This window comes from Patagioenas fasciata, chromosome 1 (assembly GCF_037038585.1).
Source record: "Patagioenas fasciata isolate bPatFas1 chromosome 1, bPatFas1.hap1, whole genome shotgun sequence".
Classification (NCBI taxonomy): domain Eukaryota; kingdom Metazoa; phylum Chordata; class Aves; order Columbiformes; family Columbidae; genus Patagioenas; species Patagioenas fasciata.
In genome coordinates this window covers 117,317,673-117,339,241 of record NC_092520.1, presented here as the reverse complement: position 1 = coordinate 117,339,241, position 21,569 = coordinate 117,317,673, and the positions used below count along the sequence as shown (strand labels likewise).

At 40.0% G+C, this 21,569-nt stretch overlaps 1 protein-coding gene across 12 annotated transcripts in view; it reads right to left on the bottom strand.

Annotated features, from left to right (window-relative positions):
• Positions 1-21,569, bottom strand: part of ZBED1 (zinc finger BED-type containing 1) — a 58,784-nt gene that overhangs the window by 21,152 nt on the left and 16,063 nt on the right. For 6 of the 12 annotated variants that reach the window (XR_011740766.1, XM_071813218.1, XM_071813204.1 and 3 more), the window contains one exon: positions 12,064-13,082. The exons of 1 other annotated variant lie outside the window; for it this stretch is intronic. The gene's annotated coding sequence lies outside the window, so the exon portion shown is untranslated. Of the gene's footprint in view, positions 1-4,126; positions 6,087-12,063; positions 13,083-18,895; positions 19,054-21,569 lie in introns of those variants that run through there. 5 more of the 12 variants (XM_071813212.1, XM_071813238.1, XR_011740765.1 and 2 more) reach the window with 4 other exon arrangements.

Sequence of the window (21,569 nt, the reverse complement as noted above, 5' to 3'; positions counted from 1 at the left end):
TTCCACCAAATGACTTCTTGAATTGGAGCTAATGCATGTTGTCTTTAGGACCCACACTGCTTTTGTACTTAACTGCACAGATGGCCTCAAGTTACACCAGGGGAGGTTCAGATTGGATATAAGGAAAATTCTTCATGGAAAGGGTTGTCAGGCATTGGAACAGGCTGCACAAGGAAGTGTTTGAGTCACCATCTCTAGAGGGGTTTAAAAGATGTGTGGACAAGGTCCTTAGGGACATGGTTTAGTGCTAGAGTTAGGTTATGGTTGGATTCAATGATCTTCAGGGTCTTTTCCAACCAAAATGATTCTATGATTATTTTCAGGGCTCTTTAGTAGCAGATCCTGTCTGCAGTGCTCTGCAAATGCAACATGGGAAGAGAATCTCTTATTTTTGTTGTTGCTGTTGTTAAAAACTGGCTGGGGTGTTTCTGACTGCCTGTCTCTAGGCTGTGGCATATAAGAGAGCAAATGTGGTGAGATGGGCAAAGAGATGTGTAGAACGAGCTGGAGGGAAGAAGATCAGGCCAAAACATGATGCAAATGCTGAACAAAGGAAGACATGCCAATAACAGAAGAGAGGAGTTGTGAGAAATGCTAGACATGGGTTGGCTTTGGTTTAGCTTTGCCAGAAAATGGTCCATCTCTCTGCTAACCCAGATCACGGCATGCAATTTTCAGTAACAGTGATGTTGCGTGAGACGATCTGGTTTGTAGGGTCAGGATCCCTGAAAGCAAGTGGAGCTGGAAAACCCCCGTGCAATAAAACCTCCCTTCCTGTGACAGGGCTGGGGCCAGCTGTCCCCCCACCCTGGGCAGAGGTGTCCTCATGGGGTGTACAGTGAGGTGGACCATGAATAGGAGCGATGCACATAGTGACCTGAGCTGGAGATGCCCAAAGCCCTGTGTTAGCTTTCTCCTTTCTATATAAAGTATACTGGGCCGGGGGGAGATTACTGAGAATCAGAGAGTGTCCAGCAGTTCTTTAAGCTTGCTCTGTACTTCTTGTTATCACTTTTCTGGCACAGCTGCTTTGCAGTCCTGTTTGTGAATGGGCCCTGGCTCCTGAATCTCCTGAGACATTTATTACTGTGGCAGCTGGTTACTTTAAAACCCCCTGGCTGTCTCTGCACTGTTACTGCTCCTTGCCCTGGGACAGCCAATGACCTCTCTCATTTTCCCAATTGCATCTCACTTTACTTTCTAATCACCCAGACAAACCTGTCTCTCTATCTGCCTACAATCAGTGGATTCCCAGTTTTCTTGATCACACCTGCCTGTCAGTTGTCCAAAAAGATTACGTGCGCCTTGAATTTTCCACTTACTTTAATAAATTAATTATTGCAGTGTTATATAACTTGTTTATGTTTGGCTTGTGCAGTAATGGTTTAGATTTTGGATATTCCATAGCATGATATTAATTTACTAAGCACAAAATAACTGTGTAAAAAGCTAGCAAGGCCAAGAAAATAACAGACTCAACGTTCTAAATTTAAAGCAAAAAGTTTAAAAAAAAAAAAAAGAATAAAGAGGTCCTGCTATTCTTGAGGGCAAATTCACATGTGGCATAGATGAGGTAAGAGGAGACATCTGAAAAAAACATTCCTCATTCCTTGTCCTTGGGGTGATCCAAATCTCTATAAATACGAAGCTTTATTTTTTGTTCTTCATCTCCTTTTTGTCAGTGCAAAATGAAATTATGATGCGATCAATGCCAAATTGCCTTAAAAACAACTACGGAGAAGATTTAGCCAGGCTCAGACCTTAAACTTTCTTCTCTAACACTTGTCTGTGAGGAAGCATAAAGTGTTCCAGAATTGTACTTCGACACCCTAGAATACATGCACTAGAAATTACCACAGACAATTCATTCTGCTGATAAAAATAATTTAAAGGCTGGAGAAAGCCAAGGGCTCACCATGGTAGTTGTTAAGGATACTCTTTCAGAATAATCTAAAGATGTCTGCTTCCAATTATACATATGATATTAGCCTTCATATTTTTCAAAAGTAATAAACTATTCTGATTATATATAATATGTAATATGATAGTTTAATTTCCAAGTCTATTAAGACAGCAGTGTAATTCAACACCATCATCACATCCCAGTCTGCTGAGACAGTACAGAATGAAAGATCAGCCATTTTTAAAAAGCTTTCACTAGAGACTCACAAATATGTAACAAAGTGGGTATTTCTCAGTCCGCTGGCTGTCCTGAGAGCTGAGATTGCTCAAGCCTGATGGATAATGTTTGGATTCCCAAGAGGTGCAGTTGTTAGAAACAGTGCATTTCAGATTCTAGATTAGTCTTGGGTTTGTATTGTTTTCTAATCTGCTGCTGCTGTTTCAGTAGTATCAGCCATTTACATTCAGTACTTAATAACGATAAGCCTAACATGAAGGACTTGCATATCACTGCTTGTATATATGTTAGATATATTTTCACATTCTGGGTTGTTGGTGGTGGGGTTTTGTTTGGTTGGTTTGTATTTTTCGGCTTTGTGTGTGTTTAAAGAGTACTCTTTTAAGTAGCAGAATGACATTAGAAAGTGACAGAAGTAGTTCATAGGCATAAGAAGCTTTTAAAACTAAGATTTAAGCCTGTTTTATAACAAGTATTTTTCATCTAGTAAAAGGCCTTAATCCAAACCAACCAATAATACAAGTGTAAAGTTACAATCTTTAAAGCTACTTCTTAAAACCAGACTATTTTTGTTTTGTTTTGTTTTCCTAGGAACTTGCAAAAGACCATCACCCAGTGATCCACTACATGGCACTTTGACTGTTAATTGATAAGTTTAGGATAAGCCGCTTTAGCATTGCAGAGCTTTTATTCCACAATCCCAGCTAGAAGATGTTTTCCTAGTATCTGACTTCACTTCAAAGCAGATTTATCTAAGGTCTAGATTCCTAAAGTGAGTTTAGACAACTTCTTGTAATAAAAAACAGAATATACATATATATTTTAAATGTATATGCACATTTATGTGTAAAGAGAGGTAAAATTACATTTTGAAATTTCATTAAGCATGTGAAAGGGGAATAGCATTTTCTGCACCCAGGACTTAAAAGTGTTTAAAGAAGCTGGTTTATGCTGTTACTTCCTTCCTCAAAAGAGTAGGGAACTTCTTCTATGTAAATCACATTAGAGCATCATTACTACTTTCAATAAAAGAGTTAAATTGGCTATAACATGCACTTGTTACACAAAAATTATAGGTGGGGAGCAAATTCCCTGGTAACCACATTCAAGTTGCAAGCCTTAGCAAACGGGTTTTTATCTGTCAGAAGCATAAACTCAGGAGCCTTTACTACTGTTCCAGATTAAAGAAAAGTGAGTAACCAAACCATACATTGCATACAGGATAAGTGGCTTTCTGCTCGTGATTTTGCTGGCTGGGTTTCTAATTGCGAAACAAGGGGGTTTCCTGCAACTTGCATGTTGGGTCTTGCACCTATCTCACTCATGGCCAGCTTGTCTTTCATGGGGTTTTTGCTTACTAATAATGAGATTATTAACAGCCAATTCACTATGTTTAAATATTTTTTTCAAGGAGGAATCAAGGTAAAAACTGAATTCTGCATCTGACTTTCCTTGTTTCATGTTCGTCACAATATCAATCATGCCTTTGTTTTGCATTGTCTTGCAACCAACTGTTTACAATAAACCATCAATAGCAATCAAAGATCTGATTCTATCTCTCTTGCTGTTGTTGATTAAATAGGGAGAGTACAAACCGAAAGAGAACTTGACTGCTTTATCAAAATACAGTTTATTTACACAAAAGGACATAAATTTCCCTGTAGTCAAGCCCAAAAACATAGGGGGTTTTACATGCAGGGTTAGTTTTCCCTCTATTTAATTATTAACTGTTCCTGCTCTAATAAAAAGGTTAATTTAAATCATGATGTTATGAAAGAAAATTTTACTCAACTTCAGAAATGCATATGAACAAATGTGCGACCTGTTGTTCAGGGACGGGATCAAACACTGAACAGCCACATTGGATGAGATGGAAGATCAGCACAGATTTGGATATATCTGTTAAAATGACCAGGACTGAATATCTCAGAAGGAAGTTTAAAATTTTCTTAGCAGACAACCTCCTACATGGTAATCTCCACTTACTTTCTCTTTTCCACCTATCATACTGGTAATTCCTAATGGTGGTTAGACCAAAATTCTGAAGATTATAATTTTTTTTTTTTCTTTTTTTCCTGCCACTGTTAACTGTCTCTTTAGATATATTTGATATATGGATGACTCCAAGATCTTTTTGAATTTTATAAGTCTGTTCTACTTGTGCTGGGTTTCATGGTCTGATCATATAAGTTGTGTAACAAAATATTTTAGTGTTTTATAATTCACTACCTTCTAATTTAATTGCACAGTCCTTTATATCTGTATTATGAGCCCGAAAAGCAAAATGCCCAGTCTATCTTTAAATGACTTATTATTTTATATACTTTCTTGTCTTACTCATTTCCTGTTTACTGTAAAAGATCTTTTATGTCTCTTCAGAGGGTGTTCGCAATGCAACACAATCTGTTAACTTTTATATAGACACCGTCTGCTCAAAGTGTACTATGGAGTGTCTATTAATGTAACTGAGACTGATATACAGAAAGAGGTGTCAGTATAAAGAGTATTTAATATATTTACACCATAAAACTGCAAGAGTAAATTAGGAACAGATCGAAGTATGAGTATTAAGTGAACTACGGACAGGAGATGTTCTTGTTAAGGCCTGCACAGAATTGGCTAGTCATACCGTGCAGCTCTCCTCCTTTTTTGTAACTGTGAGATCATATGAAAATACAAATGGCAACTGTGCAAGATGTTTTCCTAAAATTCTGCTCCCAGGCTCACTTGGCTGCCTCCAGCACTGGTGCACATCATTACAGCCATCAAACCCTGCAGTTGGAGGGTGAAATCTCTTTACATTCTGAGGGTAACGAGATCAGTTCTCCCGACGGAAACGACACAGAACCTCATCTAATGCCACAAAATGCCTTCAACAGCATCTGCTCTCTCATCAGCACACAACAGTTCTTCCTCTCTGCCATTGTCCATCAGTAATCCAGGACCGCATTGCCCCTTCTCCAATCGGCTCACTACTCTGCCAAGGACTATTTGTAAGTAATATTTTTTCTGCACTTTTCTTTTTCTATTTATTGTTCACTGCTACTTGAGAGAGGGAATGAGAGAGGGAAGAAAAAAAAAGAAAGAAAACAAAGGTATGCGCAATGAGTTCTTGAAACATTTTAAATGTAAGGCTTGGTCTCAACTTTTCCTCTTTAATTATCTACTGCTGCTACTTGGAATTTTCAGGGCTGTTTGAGCCCTATAATAACTTGTTTGATTTGTAGTTATAACAATTCATTTCTGCTGGGTGGGGGGAACCATGCTGATTGCTTCTCTCTTAATTTAGCTGTGTCATTCTCTATGCTCGTAGTAAGTATTGCAATGCTTTTTCTAAAAAAGATTAAAAAAGAAATTAATATAATTTTCTAAAAGTAAACACTTGATGTACACATTGATATACAAGCTGCAAACTATGTAATATGTGAAAATGGACACAACTGTTGAGTGTACAGATGCTTCGGGTTTTCTCCCGGAATAATACGATTTTCCATATACCAAGAATCAAACATGTTCTCTATTACTTTCTTGCTTAAATAGAGTAATCTATTGCAATCTATTATCGTTTGTTTGTTTTTTTTTTTTTTTGCTATGCACTAGGCTGATAGTTTCAATGATTTTCCCTTAATAACCTCAAGCCATTTTTCTGATCATTGCACTGGATGACAATCCTTTTAAGTACATATACTTTAGCTTGTTGTTTTGTTTTGTTTTTCCAAACCAACCAGTTTCCATTAATAAAAACTACAATGGATCCAGTACAAAATCCAATCAACTGGAAGTTTTTGTATTTGGTTGTTTTGTGTCCTTTGAATGAAATTTATTCACTCCTCTAGAGATGGTCAGGAAGTACATCATTTTGAGTGCTCAGAAGGTCATTTTTTGCTGCATTCAGGCCTCTTGCACAAAGGGGAACTTTGCTCTTCTTTCAGTATTAGCATTGTGCCTGCAAATAGAAATAATTTTACCTTCAGTTAAGCTTGCTACACATCAGTGGCACACTACTGACTTCAAGTTTATTCCACATTTAAAAGACAAAGTTTCACTACCCTGAAGATACATTTATTGGTAACTTGCAGCCACTGATCAAAAACTAATCCAGATTATTAGTGACTCAAAGCCACATGCATCTGAAGTGTCCAGCACCTCCAGAAATTATCTTTAATGATGGATAGGAAACATTGGTTTCAGAGGAATATGAGCCAGCAGGTAGTGATGGCACACACAGTCTCCTTCCATCAGCCCCACTCTCTGCTGTGCATTAACTAATTTTCTCATGTAGGAATCATTCCACGGATTGACTGGTTTTGTTTACCAGCCTTCCTAGGCAGAGCGTGGCATTTCATCTACCTAGTCATTTATTTATTATATTGTTTCCTTGCTTCAATCAACTCTCTGTAAAGCTTCTGTTTATCTTTCTTCTTTGCCTTGTACCTGCACTTCACGCACAAAACCGCTGCCTCTGACATCTCTACAGAGAAACCTGAACCCATGCTCTCCTGTTTCCGTGCCAGGACTCTTCCGAGGGGCTGGGTGGGGAGGGAGGAGGGTTGCTACCAGAATTCCAAGCACTCCCGATTGCCCGCCAGTGCTGCCAGTATCGCTGGCAGTCTGAAAAGCAGAATAAATCCTCCCACAGTAATTGTGTGATAATTATTTGATTTGCAAAAGTTTTGGCTTTGCCTGCTTGTCAGTGTGTTTATTAATTTGCTTATAGAAGAAACTCATTGAAAATATTCAAATCTAAGAAATAAGCCTTAGTATGCATCTAGAAAGTAACATATCTGTTAAGATCCATGACAATTACATGACAAAACCCCTATGGAATAATTACTAGAGTCAGCAAACAAACACTGGTTTCCTAACAGCGATTTCTTTCTGGTTTTTTCCTGCTTCCCCCTCCCCCACAACAATCTGCCTGTTCCTCAAGCATGTTTCTTCACCTCCTAATGTTCCAAAAGACACTGTTACTGTCTCCTTCATCTTTGGCATCCACCATTCCAATAAAAACAGCAGCAATTAAGATGGATACTCCCCGTCAGGCATTGTAGAGCAAGGAGGGCAAAGCCAGTATCATAAATCACTTTCTTTAGAGGGTATAGTCAAGCGACATGAGAAGTTAAAAGCTTAAAATGAAGTTTCAACTTCATCTGCCATTTTCTGTGCCATAGGATGTAACACCCAAGCAGTGGGTATGGTCCAGCTCAAGGAAGGAGAAAGGGGCTGCACAGTCTGGTGGCCAATACTGCCAACTATCTCCATGAAAGTCCTGATGCTATGGCCAGGCTGAAAATCCTCTACGAAAAGCTAACTGGCAGCTGTTAATATCTTCTACAAGAAGTATACAAAATGCCTAGGTTGAGTATTTTCTCTGGTAACTTGTTAAGTGCAAGACTTGAAGCCCAGCAAGTCTGTGAAACACAACTTGGTAGGCTTTGGTTCTCTTTGGGCATGACATCCAACTGCAAAACGAACAGAATAGGCAGAGCTGGGCAGAATATTTGAGAATATTGTAGAAGGGAGGACGGGGAGGGAGGACTGGCTAGAAATACCCAGCAACCTCTCGGGTCTGTTACAACAGAAGACAAACAGAAAACAAAAGAGCAGCTGAAATCACCTTCCAACATAAAAATGTTTCTCTACATTGATCATAACAAAAAGGCCTCATTTCTCTCCAGGAGCCTCTTTGAGCAACCTAGGAGCTGATCCTCCATCTTCTAAATGCTTGGGGGACTTTCCAGCCCTCAGAGTGGCTAGCCTGCTTGTGGGACACGTTTCCCAAGGATGAAAAAGAAAGCAACCCTAACTGAAATGTAAATGCTGTAGAGGATCTGTCCTCCAAACTGGGATTGTTCTGCTTTAGCCGCAATCTCTGCAACAAGGCCTTCGAGTCTCAAATTTATTTACTGACCACAGCCCCCCTGTAATCAAGCTGTGGTTTTGCTGTAGAAAGTGACCCTGAGAAAAATAAAATAAAATAAAATAGAATAAAATAGAATAAAATAAAATAAAATAAAATAAAATAAAATAAAATAAAATAAAATAAAATAAAATAAAATAAAATAAAATAAAATAAAATAAAATAAAAGCATTGCATGATTCTGCATAACTGCAGACCAAATTACATCCTCAATTACCCCCATACAATGCCATTAACAGTTGGCGGGGTTGCAGAGGTGTGCCTGGAAGATGGATTTGGTCTGCAGAATCGTAAATCCCCTGAGACAACAACTACAAAAATGCCAGTTGACTTCGGTGATGAGGTGCGGAACTGGCGGGTATGGCTAAATCACATAAATGTATAAACTGAAAAAAATGTTTCAGATGGTGTGTTCTTCCCCTTCAATCCTCTCGGCTTTCACCTGGGGCTGTGAATATCTTTAGACATACTCATACAAAGGCAGGCAATACTTAAGAAAAAAAAGTCTTGTATACAAAAAAAAAAAAAAAAAAAAATTTGAGCTCATATTTGAATGGTTTACTGGAAAAATCTTAACTTTCCATATGTATTTTTCCTTGAATATCAATGATCTATTTTTCTCTACTCTCATAACCTAATCAAGAAGGAAACAGGTCAAACAAATGTAATCTTCTAAAATTAGAGACATTTTATGCTTTGCTGAGATCTCAATGCTGAAATGTCTGATGTTAGAAACAATAGAGCAAAAGATTTAAATGACTGAAAGCTATTTTACAATAAATGTGTCTTACATAAGTTGCATACACAAGAAGAAAATAAAAATTAAGGAAAATTGCTCAAATGAAAAGCATAAGCTGGGAATATCGATAGACTACAATGTGTAGACTTGCATATTCTAGCTGCCATTGCTCTATTTGGCTTCAGAAACAAAATTATTTAGGATAATTATAATTACAGCTGGTAAGAATTTTCACGCTCAGGGAAAAGCTAACATTTCAACATTTGTTTTCATGCTGAATCAGAATTAAAAAATCCAAATTCCTCTCAGAGACAAATTCCGAAAACTTACGATTCTTAGGTATTAAATATAGATACTGTCAAAACATTGTCCTACATATATCAATACCTGCAGTATCTAGTAGGAACATATTGTAATATTTAATTTGGTATTCCAGTATGATTACAAACTCAACATGAATGGAATATGAAAATTAAACACTTCCAGCTAACAAAGCAGAATATTTTGGTGTTGAACAAGGATGTTGGGATGAGATTTTCAGCACTGTGGAAATGTTTGCATTTTGAAAAAAAAAAAAAATTGCTGACAGTAATTTTTTTCATCCACTATTGTTTTCCTAGTTAAGTTTTGACACCTCTTAGCTCTTCTTCTCTTTAACAATATCCTGATCAAGTGTTTTTTCATTTCTTCTCACTTCCTTCCTCTTACTTCCAGTAGTATGATGATTAAGAAGATTTATTACTATATTTGTACAGTGCCTAGTTATATAGACACCTTTACACTAAGGTCCTCAAAACTGACTCCTCATAAAATCCAAGCAAGATTAAATGACGGACAAAGAGAGGTGTGGATTTAAGGGGAGAGCTTGGATTAGAAGCAGCATAGCCCTGGATCTTGCACTGTATTTCAGACTGTCATGCCTCTTGAAAAATGGCTCAGTGCATCAGCTCACAGAAGAGATCGGCCAGCTGAAGCACCATGCATAAAACCAGATTTTCAGTGTATTTCTGACAACACAATTCACACACATGGGAGCACAGATAGCGGATGCACCTTCTCCAGTCTTGTGGTTGAGACCAAGGAGTGCTCTGTGTGAAGGCCCAGCAGCCTGCTTGGCCTGCACCGCTGAGCCACCTGGGATATGCTAGAAGAGACCCCCCATGAGACATTCCTGGCATGTGCAGGCATTCAGGCCATGCCACCAAACCAGACATAGTCTGAAGTAAAACCCCCTGGAGTTTACCCCCTCTACTCTGCCCTGGTGAGACCGCATCTGGAATATTGTGTCCAGTTCTGGGCCCCTCAGTTCAAGGACAGGGAACTGCTGGAGAGAGTCCAGTGTAGGGCAACAAAGATGATTAAGGGAGTGGAGCATCTCCCTTATGAGGAAAGGCCGAGGGAGCTGGGTCTCTTTAGTTTGGAGAAGAGGAGACTGAGGTGTGACCTCATTAGTGTTTATAAATATATAAAGGGTGAGTGTCAGGAGAATGGAGCCAGGCTCTTCTCGGTGACAACCAATGATAGGACAGGGAGCAATGGATCCAAACTGGAACACAGGAGGTTCCACGTCAATATGAGAAGAAACTTCTTCTCAGTGAGGGTAACAGAACACTGGAACAGACTGCCCAAGGGCGTTGTGGAGTCTTCTTCTCCGGAGACATTCAAAACCTGCCTGGACACATTCCTGTGTAACCTCATCTAAGTGTTCCTGCTCCAGCAGGGGGATTGGACTAGATGATCTTCTGAGGTCCCTTCCAATCCCTAACATTCTGTGATTCTATGAGTACCTGGGGTACCAGATCCTTTTTCCTCTGGTCTGCTTCTGCTGAGCTGTGCTGCTGCTGGTGCAGAAGTAGCCATAGAAAAACCTACATCTCATCCACAGTATTTGGAATATCTCTGCAACTACTAGTTATGATTGGACCTTTTTGAAAGTATTTGCAAAGTGTAATCCTTAAGAAATGCAGTTAAGGTGCTATGGAAACATACAAGCCCTATGGTAGAGCATAGCACAGGGTAACATAGGTGTACCCACATTATCTACCTGTAAAGGAAATGGTTTCACTGGGAGGTGGAGAAGTGCTCCTGCACGCCCTGACCCATCTCTGTAACACCTTCATCTGCTTCTCCATGGATGGAAACTGGGTCCTCAGGCAGGATGCCTTCCGTGATGCCCTCACAGGAGATGCCTCAGCTGGACATGGAGGCAACCAGCCCTCCTGAACACAATCATGAACACCTAGCTCATTGAAAACTCAAGCTGCAGTGCAGAATATCCTTCTGTTCTCCTTCTGACAGTGAACTGCACCAAAAGCTTCACCAGGAGGGAGAAATAATGTTTGACAATGTCATGTCTCTTACCCAACAGCGAGAGCCATGGTTCCACAGCCGGGTGCTCACCCTGTCCCACATGTGAGCAGGCTGGGCTCACCGGCCCCAGCCTCCAGGGTGCCTACAGAGAAAGCTGCAGTGTCTCCTTGCACAAAACTCAGGCACCTCTGTCACCTGCAGTGACTTGCTTGCACGTTGGCCAAGAAAGAACTCAGCAGAGCAGCCTCCACATCCAGGCACCTGCCCTTGGTGCCGAAATACAAGCACTGCAGGAATTTGCTCTTTTCAGTAAACTGTCTCCAATAATTGCCTCAGTTTTAAAGTCGAAGGCCTCTAGAGTAATGAACAACTGTTATTTCTAGCACAATGGGATCATTGTCTATAATGTTATCCCTTAATTGCTACTGCAAGTGCAAATTATGAAAAACAAGCATATCCAAATATAGAGACACTCGGCCCTTGTGACAGGAAATTAAGGTCTGTTCTCTAACACTGCTGCTTACCCTGAACTCCAGCTCAATTCAAAATGAATTACATACATTCTGTACTTCGAAAAGCAAGCTCTTAACCTTTACAAACAAGAGTTTATTGAGTTGGCATCATGTGTGTTCTGGCTATCTCTATAAACATCCAACGCTTTTTTTGATCCCACTTAATCTCCTGGCCATCCTGGTCCCATCAGAGCTAATGACAAAACTCATCTAAAAAAAGTTGAAATACATTTTTTTAAACTAATGAATAAAGCTGCAAGTGTATTGTCTTTTGAACTTTTAGTGAGTTTGATTGTTTAATTGGTTGTTATTTTGAACTGCAAGAAAAAGCAAGTGAATGTTGCTATATCATCCACAATATAAAATCTTTCATATTCCATCCTGTTTTTCATACCTTAAGATTCTATCATTTTCAGCCTCTCGGATAAAATATTTTTCATACCTGTTCATGCCTTGCTTTGGTGTCGTACTCCTTGGAAGCAATAATGACCAGAACAAACTCAGGCTTCTGAGAAAGAGCCTGCTGTCTTTACGGTGTCATTTTAATATTTAAGAATTAAGAGTCTAAATATTTAATCTCCACTGTGAACTGTCTGAAAAGCATGGTATTGTCAAACAATCGTGGTAAACTTCTGAGGAAAGGTCTGATCATTCTCTTACTGATGTCAGTGGGAATTTTGCCAGGAAGCTCAGCATGAGCAGGGTATAGCCCAAAGTAATCAGTTCTACAGATGATTACATGAAAAGCCCTTAATTATAGCATGATGATTGAGTATTATTACAGTCATGAGACAGAGGCATCTTCTGGAACCAAAACCAAGAAAAAGAATGTATTGAGGCTACTCCTCCTCCAAGTTGTGCCTCTTTGGCAGCAGCCTTTTATCAGATGACTTTTCACATGTTAGCACAGCTACTCAGGTTTTGGCCGCCGTCTGACACGCACAGCAAAACGAGCCCAGATTTCCTCTTCCTCAGTTCCTCTCTGCTAAAGGTCTCTCAGCCTGCCAAGGTTGTGCTGTTTGGTAAGCAAAATGTTTTTGGCAAAGCCAGGAACTGTCTGCGCTTCTTTGTCAGTCCTCACTTCGGTTCAATGGCACTTCTTGCTCCGTAGATGACTTTTCCAGGCTGGGAAAGGGCAAGTAGCTAATGACATTGCTTGATGGCTGCTGTCTTAATTAAGACAAGGAAGAGACAGCACAGAACCCCCAAATCCAGACTCCTGCTTCTGCAGCCTTGGCTAACCTGCCCAGTGCTCCAGCTGAGAGCAGGAGGGAGCAGGTTCTGGCCGTGAATTTGGCACTGAGGGCACAGACGATGTGTATGAGCTAAGAGGATGCCCATGCAAACACAGTCAGCATCTTCACGGTTCTTCAGGGAGCATTTGCTGTTAGGCAGATGGACAGATGCAGTTTTGCACAGTTCATCTGAGAATGGGAAGCTGGCACAGTACCCTGCAAAAGTCTGTATGAAGATGGGAATATGATTAGACTTCATATGAACTTTGGATTAAAATGTTGTATTATAACTTATAGGTAAGGAAATTCATTTTCTCACTGTTACTTGAGGGTCAAACAGAAATGTGCTTGTCATTCCGCCCCCCTCCCCTCCAGAAACAATGATTCTGGTGGTTTAGCAAAATCTGTCTTAATAAAGGTAAAAGGCAAATATTAATAAAACATGCATAGTCACTTAATTCATTGTTACTAAATCATTAATAGGATTTAGTTCTTTTTTTTTTTTTTTTTTTGTCAAAGCCACAGAAAGCTGAGAGATGACAGTGGGAAAACACACATCCACAGCAAGTTTTAGGTACATTTTGAGGGGATTTTCTTCACTACTTTACTTAGGAGATAAGTTTTTATGTTGCATTTTCATTTATTTTCCACATTTCTATATTGCTTATGTTTCTTTATCTGAAAGGAACTGGGAAACTCTTCCTCTGCTTCCTGCCTGAAGTTGCTCTCTCTGGAAGCAGCTTTTTTCCCTGTCATGATACATGTTGTCAGGCTTTGTCTCCTCTTGAAATTATCATAAAAACGATACACTGGCAAGCAGTCCCATTTGTAACAGTGGGGGATTCTGAAATATTTTCAGTTATTTTCCTAATAGCAGCTGGTGATTTCCTGAAGCTATGCATTCTGATTGAATATCTTTCCTTTCTCCAGTTCTCTGAAGCAGTGGTTAAAAAATCACTGCTATTTCATTTTAACCTCTCAAGAGATGAGCAAAAATCTGTTGCCTAGCAAGCAGAAGTACTATTGCCTGTGTTAAAAGGTCAAGACAAAAACATGCTGAAAACTTTTTGGATACCTATATGAAGAGATGATCTGACTTGGGAGTTGTTCATTGCACAAAGGGGTCTGCATCTGTGCATGCTGCTCTCACATACTTAATGCCACTTAAAGGAGAGGAGTATCTGTATTCCTCAGACAAGCATTCTGACATTTCAAAAAGATAACAGCTATCTCTCAGTTTAAATAAACTCAGAAATACGCCTGGAAAATAATTTATCGTTGGCTATGGAAATGTCAGAGTTCCAGATTAAGTGATAGAGGTATTGAATTCTTTTCAATCTTTGACCATGTGCTAAAATAAGGAGCAAATTAAAAGCTATTGTGCTTATTTTCTGCGGGCAGCTACTACATTTGGTAATAGCTTCCATGGAAATCCATCACACAATATACATATTACAGTCCTGAATATTTTACCTACTATACCCTATATTATGCTTCAGTTCTCAAGATCTTTGTACAGAGCAGCTCATGTGGCACACACAGCAAACATGCTGCACCTCTCAGTTGGGTGGATGTATTTCTGGGGTGCCATAAGCTCAACTTATTAGAGTGCAACATTAAACACATTAAGTGCAACATTAAACTTCTGAAAGTGAGAGCTTGGTCTGGCTTTAGGCTTTGTGCAGACCTAAGTGGGAGGGAGTACACAGAATTTATGTGTTTTACACAAAGAGGCTTGGCACACCTATAGCCCCTACACTCTTGAAGCACAACAGCTGCCTGGTTCTCAGTGTTGCTGAGGAATGAGGAGGAGATGGAACCGCGGCTACCCTTCTGTGATTTGTAAGAGACAGGAAAAATCAACAGGAAGAGCAAGAGAGTGCACCTCTATCACATAGAGTGGAAAGATGTTCTGTCAGCTACATAGTACAACCAGAAGGCATCACTGCGTCCTGTATAGAATCCAAGAATCATGGAATGATAGAACAGTTTGGGTTGGAGGGGATTTTCACAGGTCATGTAGTCCAACCCCCTGCAATGAGCAGGGACATCAACTAGATCAGGTTGCTCAGAACTCCGTCCAGCCTGGCCTGGAATGTCTCCAGGGATGACGCATCTATCACTTTTCTGGGCAACCTGTGCCAGTGTTTCACCACCCTCATTGTAAAAAATGTCTTCCTTATATCTGGCCTCAATCTCCTCTCCTTTAGTTTAAAACCATCACCCCTTGTCCTATTGCAACAGGCCCTGCTAAAAAGTCTGTCATCTTCTACAGTATAACCAGAAAGTCTGATAGACAAAGCTTTCAATTTACTGCTCACATCCAGTAAAATATCTGTCTGGACTAGTCAACCAGGGTGAAACAAAATGCCTCCCCCTTCCTTATCTTCTGCGTGAAAAGTGGATCAGACATCAAAATGGGATGAAGGAGAAGAAGTTTATTATAATAACTCCATCAAACTCTCAACCTCTGCCACCATGTTTCCAAATTCAAAAAACAACCTTTCCATCATGATGCATTGGTACAAGAGACTTGAGCCAGTGAGCCTGTGAGCTTCTTCTGTCTCATACTTCTCAACCCAGACTGCCAGTTAATTCAGGCCGGAGTCCTGTGGTGACCTCAGGTGGGCTGTTCCAGCCTCTGACAGAAGCTGGGCCCCCAGGCAGGTTCAGCATCCCACCTGCACAGCCTTTGCAGCAGGGTCAGGACTCTGGCAACTGATCCAGAAATCAAAGTGGTTAAGAAAACTTTGTCAGAAGTGTTAAAATAACATTCCCTTTGTGTTATTGATCATTCTTCCCTTCCAAACTTATCAGTTTTATCAACTGTTTGTTAAATTAGTGTTCTGGAAGCAAATGCACTTGTGTTCTCCCAGACTTTTCTTTGAACTGATTATCTGTTTGAAAATACTCTTCAGCTTGTTAAAAAAGAAAAAGAAAAAGGAAGAAGAGAGGGTTATGAGCTAATATCCTTTCTAATAACCACAGAAACCAGAATCTTCTGAAGAAAATTAGCATTTATCTCTTCCCTGGCATAAAATCACTCTAACCCACCTTCCCAATTTGCCTTAATGGTAAAGGATTGCTAGGCAACACCACACTTGCAGGTCAGCTGCCACTGCGTGACTATGCCAATGTCCATTTTATGAGGCCCACACTGTTTTTTTTTTTTCAATGATTATGTTGCCATGTAAGATTAAGAGCATTTAAATATACTTAGCTAATCTTCCTACTGTAATACTAGCTCTTGCTTAGTCTAAAACTATGTTGCTACAGCTGAATATTGCTTGAAATATCTAAATATTTGGAAGTAAAACCTACCATTTTCTTCAGTAGTATAATGAAATAAGATGTAAGATTAGGCTTGATTTAAATTAGAAGGTGTCCTTTCTCGTACTCTGCCTGCCTTTCTGTTTTTCATGGCAATGGCAACTGTTTGATTTGACTTGAAGGAAAACTGAATAGCTAGCCTGAAGTAGCAGATGAATCATTCTAATATCTGATGACTTTCCCAAATAAAGGCAGTGCTCTCCAGGAGCAAATGTCAGTCTGCATCACTTAACAAGCTTATCTGAGCCAACGTCGTTAGCAGGGACACGCTCACACCGAAAAGCCGATGGCCGATGGTGGGATTTTCAGTACGTTGCCAAACTGCTGATTAGGATAGTGATATTCCTGATTTCCCAATGAGCTTCAGAACCCAGCCTGTGCCTGAGCAAGCACTGAAGAGTAACATATGACTTATTGCAAAAGTTCCCAATCACGAAATCCTGAAAAATATGAGGTGTTCCTCAGCATGCCTCCACTAGTGCTGGGGCATCTCCTGCTCTTGTTCTGTTCAGGTGCTTCCGCAGTGCCCGTCCTGATGGTAGCCTGGGCATTACCCTTAGAGTCTCACCAGACACTCAGCTACTTCAAAGAAGTGCCAACTAAAGATGGGTTTTCATAAAAGTAAGCACGTGAATACAGCGCAGAAACCTTTTTAATGATGAGTACCCCATGAAGTTGTCAACCTCCTTTCAAATGGCTCTTGGAGTAGTGGCAATGTAAGTGCTGGGGATAAAATTCACCAGCAGTGTATGCTGGTAAACCAGCACTGCCAGAGCCAAGTGCTCAGGCCTGTGAGATAAAGCAGCACTTGGCTTCCACCTGAGCCCAAGGAGCCTGATGAAGCCCAGGGAGAGCTGGGGCTGAGGGGCCTCCAGAGAGCCGGGCTCCCCTTTGTCAAGGCAGTGAATTCACTGGGCAGCATCTCCCTCTGGGGACTCCTCCAGCTCCTGCCTCTTGCCACCAGGAGAGGTCATCCCAAACTATCATCTGAATGTCTGGCTTGGGCAAGTCCAATTTATTTCAGGGCATTCTAGCAGGCATCTAGCTCAAAATAGCTTGATTAGCCTAAAAACCAATAGCACTCTAAAAAATTTGGTTTTTGTTCCTTTTTGTTTGTTTGTCTGTTGTTTTTGTTTTGTTGTGCTGATTTATCTGAAAACGAGTTCATTTTCTTCTTGCAGTTAGAAACCTTTCTTTTTCTTAGCGAGCATGGTCATTATTTGGACTTAGTTTGAGAAAAAGAAGATAACACCCCAGCACAGAGTTAATGTTTTTAATTGCTCTGGTCTGAGAGCCAAGGATGTTCTGAGCAGTCTGCCCACAGGTGTGAGACATGAAGGAAGGGGAGGATGGATGAGGCAGAGCTTGACTGACATCCAGACTGATCAATAAGAGTATTCCACCCCATTAGTGTCTTGCTTCATATTTAAGGAGAGTTGGGATATTCCAGTCTCTCTCTCTCATACTTTCTTCATCTTTTTCGCTCTCGGTGTCAGACCCAGGGGAGTTCTGTTCAGGACTTTTATTAGTTTGACCTTTGCCATCCTGCCACTTGAAAAGGCCTCTGGGCCTTTCTGCCTCTTTTCCTCTTTTCTCTCTCTGGGATTGGCTGTTAGGACCAGGTGCTGGTGCCTGTGACTGGCTGCTCAGTGTGGACAGAGTTCACAAAGAATTGCATTGAATATCTTTTATTTTGTATTATATTCTATTTTATACACATATTTACTAGTATTGTATTAGTATTTTGTTAATTTATTAAACTATTTTTCTCTCAATCCAAGTTTCTCCCTTCCCTTTTGATTCTCTCCCCTACTTGGGGGATGGGGTGGGGAGGGGTGTGAGTGAGCGGCTATCGTGGTTATATTGCTAGCTCAGGTTAAACCACGACTTTTGTTTTGTCTTTAAAAAACTGTTACCTAGTCTGTGGACCTTTCAGTACAATAAGATGCAACTTTTTTCTACAATGCTCATCATTAGACACATGCTTTTCCTAAAAGTACAGGGAGGCTACTGTAATCAGATATAATTAGAAAGTCAAAGTTGAGGATTTTAAAAACACCATAATCTAATCAAACACAATCATGACAGCTGTCATCACTGTCACAGTACTTACAGCAATTTCCCTTTAAAATTTTCCATGCGTTTTCACCAACATAGGAGCTAGTCTCAGACTATTTTTAATTATATTTTTACATCACTTTTTTATTTGTTTGGGTTTCTTCTTTTTACTAGACCTGAGTCTTTGATGGGATCCATACACACTAAGGTTTCTCACACTGCTCTGAAGCCACAATTGGGTATCATCAAAGCTTTCAGAAACTTGCAGACAACCCAAAGAAAATTTAAAAGATGGAACCAGAGTTTTCACAGAGGTTCACTGACTTCAGTGACACCCTATGGAGCCTCAGGGTTTCCCTCATCACAGAGGCAGCAACATGCCACCTCATTTTTTTGATGGAAAACATGGAGCACTCACATGACTTCAGTATGACAAAAGATCCAAAGTGAAAAATTTCTTGCCGGATTCTATAATGTTAGGTAAAATGTTAGCTGGCACTGTAATAAAAAAGGAAAACCTAACATAAAACATGAGCACTCTGATTAGCAATGTTGCTTTTTATTGAACAGTTCACATTCAGCAAAACTACTAGGCTTCAGAAATAAGAAAGCATGAAAAAAATCACTGCAGGTCACTGGTAACTCTCACGAAAGCTCCATTATGAAGAGAACCTTTCCTTGGACACTTCTTTAATTGGACACATCTTAGGAACAAATTCTCTCACCAAAGGGTGGATATTAACCTCTCACTAAAGTCAATGGGACCTTTATGCATCTCAGAAGAAAACTCGGCATTCATTGGTGTTCCTCTAGGGAGAAGGGAGAATAAGTAAAAAAATGTATTTTTAATTAATGTTGTAAAAAAATTATATTACAATTTGTGAAATAAACAAAACCATATGAATATAAAAATTGATTGCTATTTACAAGATTCTTTGAAAACATACATCTCTTTGCACTTAAGTCTTTTATCAGATGGTACATTCATATTGTTCTGGTTTACCCTCCATTATGTTCACAGTGCAAGCTTTTACAGAAGTTTCTCTCTAATTTATTTAATAAAATATTTTTTTTAATTTTTGCCCTTTTCAGAAAAATACCAATTTGTTGTTTGCTTTTTTCCCTAAAGATTATTAAATAAAGTAGAAATAGTACTTCAAGCATTACTGAATTATTAGTTAGTTGCTACAATCAGAAATCACAAGTCCTACCAGTCATGAGCAGAAACAACTCAGCTGTTGACTTGCTTAGCCTATCCCATGTTAAAGCATAATTACCCTTCCTCTGCATTTTTATTTCAGAAATAAAGAGGCACAAAGGAAGAATCTGTCACACACTCATAGCCATCTCCTGACAGCCTTTTGCTTGCTCTGCTCAGACTAGGTACTGTACAACTCAACACTTGTTCCACAGCCCTTCATGGACACTCACTGTGGTTTTTCAGTTGCTAAACATAATCCTTTGAAGAGGAAACAGACTGAAAAACCTCATTTCCCTCACTGTTCTTTGTACCTTTCGAGGCAGATGACTTGTTCGATATATTTTTACTTTCTTGCCAATTAGGTTGACTACATATTTAACATTTAAATTTATGTTGCTGAGTCTTCTATAGTTTTTCTATTATTCCACATGCAAATCTGATGGAATATACTTGGCCTAGAAACCCTGATGACAGCCGGGTCCTCAGGTATGCAGCCATCATCACGATACTGTCAGTGTCTTCAAGCATCCTGTTGCAGACTCTGGACGCTGAAATAGGATGTCCAGACCATGGAGACCTTGGTCTTTGTTTCTATCTGTGCCAGACAATTATCAGCAAGCAGGGTTTACAGTTGTGACTTTTGTGGATTGATATTAAAGCCATTTGAGCTCTTGTTAGTTTGCCAAGTCACACAGTGATGTTAGCTCATTACCATTTCCTGCCCCAAGTCAGTTTTGTGCTCTTCTCACTTAAAATCTGTGGGCAGATGCTGCTGTTGACACTTCATGGGTGGAAGGTACCGGCCACTTGGTTCAGCTGGTCTTCGGAATTCATTTAGTCACCACAGAACTGCTGGCAATGCACCACTGCCATGCAATACCAGACGCTGCTCCAATGCTGCATCTTCCGTCTTTGGGTTTCTCCTTGGTGCCAAAGGACGGAAACTGAGCTCAATGGTGGGAACAGCCTGGCTTTCTGACTGCTGTGCTGAGTGCCTTCAGAGGAGAGTCTTCACTTCTGCCAGAGTCCAGTCTGCTATACCAGCTTGAGATATTGATTGCCTGGAAACATTTATTTCCACTCTGCTTGAATTTCAGGAGTCAATAAACTTTATGTTTTAAGGTAGCTTAAATTTTCCTGTCAGTGTTGCTAATGTACTTACAGATTTCTCCAAACAACAATGGCAAACTCCCTCCTTTGACATTAAATTCAGACCATTTCTTACGACACAGCCTCTGTTAGTTACCTCAGCAGTGCAGTGCTGTGGTATATCTGCTCAAACTTCATCCAGTCATAACTGGAGAAGGTTTGAATGGACTTCATCAGGACTAGGACTTGTTTATGTGCCTTTAATTAGCCTAAAGAGTAAGATCTCCAAGCTTCCCGTTTAGCTGATGGAGAGCGACAGACCTGTCTAGATGGTGATCCAAAGTAATTAAATAAGACACTGAATGGAGACCTCTCCTGTTGCTGCTCAAAACAGAAGATCCCAGGAAGAGTGGCCATCCTAAAAATCAGCCTTTATGTATCCAACATAGTAGATACAGTGGAAGACTCTCCTGAACATTTAAGAGATGAACCTAAACTAAACCCTGAGCAGCAAAATTTGTCTTGCAAATGAGGAAAGTGAAATTTGCAAAATACATACTTGATTTTTGAATCAATTATTATTACCACGCTGTAACCAAGAGAAGTCTACTACAGACCAGGGAAACACAAGACCAAGTATGTTCCCAACCAAAGGAATCTGTAGTCAAATTAGACCACTCATGAGACTTTAAATAAAGTATGCCCTGTAATTTCTTTTCAGATACCTCACTGAAAATGTCCCTGTCTAATTCTCAACACCTGCCACCTTTCATACAGTCCTCCCATTTGTCAATGTTGATACAAGTGTTTACTGTACCGAAACCAATCTTCCCTTTTTCAACACAGTGCTTTGTGAGGCACAATATCAAATGTTTTATTACACTCCAGACATACTACAGTCTCTAGTAATTCTCATTTTTGTATCTCCTCAGAAAAATCTGACTTTATCCTATATGAGGGGAGGGGGAGGGGGAGGGAAGGGAAGGGAAGGGAAGGGAAGGGAAGGGAAGGGAAGGGAAGGGAAGGGAAGGGAAG